Here is a 1323-nt window from a genome sequence, read left to right as displayed (position 1 = left end):
TCTCGTTTCCCCCCGGGGTTTACAGACTCCCTCCCTCTCGCCTATAAAAATACCCACAGCGGTGTCGTCACGGTACGCTTCTATCCACGCGCCGGCGAGTAGCTGAATAGGTCGGATAGTTGGATAGTTTTCCTTGAGATGGCGTGTGGTATGGATGGTTTCTGTGTGGTTAATGATGGTTTGAAACCAGGAGGAGCAACCAAAACAGAGAAATATGTTTATTTGTTCATTCTTTTCATAAAAATATATATAAAATCAATAAAAACGATAAAACCATATTAATGGTGATCCAACTAGGATTCGAACCTGTGATAAATGGGTTGAATAAAATCAACCTCGCTCCTGTGCAGATAAATAAATGATTCATTAAAGCATTTCTATTATTAGCGGGTTAATCCCTCACAAAAATGTGTAAAATCGATGACTCACACCGTGGAATATATGTATATTAAACTTTACAAAAACAATAAACTCAAAAAAACTCATTATCATCAAATATGCATAAGTTAATAAGGCACTGCAGATCCAAACCTTAATTTCGAATGTGCCTGTATAATGATAGCGCTCCTACTGAAATACACTTCAAATACGGTGTTATCACATGATTCCATTAACAAAGTAATGAAATTCCCGAAAAAAATATATACTAGTGCAATTAATTTCCACTCTGACATAAGCTTCAAACGCCATTTAATTAAAACCGTAAAATAAAATTAGTAGAAATCTACCTCTACCAGCATGGCGAATCACGAGAGCGTTCACTGAAAGCAGTCGAGAGTAAGTGAAATCTGGCGTGTAGGTTCCTACGATTTATGTCGACCTCAACGCCGTCTCTGCTGGTAAAAATTCCGATTTTCCCAAAACAGTTCGGTATTTCCGACATTCTTGTGTCCATTCTCGTTTCTATTCAAGAAATAGAAATGCTATAAATTTCCTTTCTTGAAAAAAAAATAATAAAATACTGAAGATAATGATAAATCTATGTTTATATATGATTTATAATCCCGACTCTAATCGATGAAATATAGACAAGCAGACCTTATTTTCATCTTTCTCCATCCCGCGGCTTAGCATCCAAGCTTCGAGATTAAAATGCAGTTTTCAAGATCTTTCGCGCAGGGCACGGAAACCCCTTTAGCTCAGATGCCGAGGCTCCAGAATAGCGTGAATTATCCCCCGTCCGTTAACTCAAATCCTAAAATAAGAACACCAAAAGCCGATTCAAAAGACTACGAGATAATCCGAGCACGTAACTCCCTCGTCCGGGTACGGCACAAACCTTCAATGATGCCGGAAATCAAAAAATAAAAATGGAAAATAAAA

This window comes from Penaeus monodon, chromosome 22, assembly GCF_015228065.2.
Source record: "Penaeus monodon isolate SGIC_2016 chromosome 22, NSTDA_Pmon_1, whole genome shotgun sequence".
In the NCBI taxonomy this organism is placed as follows: Eukaryota; Metazoa; Arthropoda; class Malacostraca; order Decapoda; family Penaeidae; genus Penaeus; species Penaeus monodon.
Note: the sequence above shows the minus strand (reverse complement) of the source record.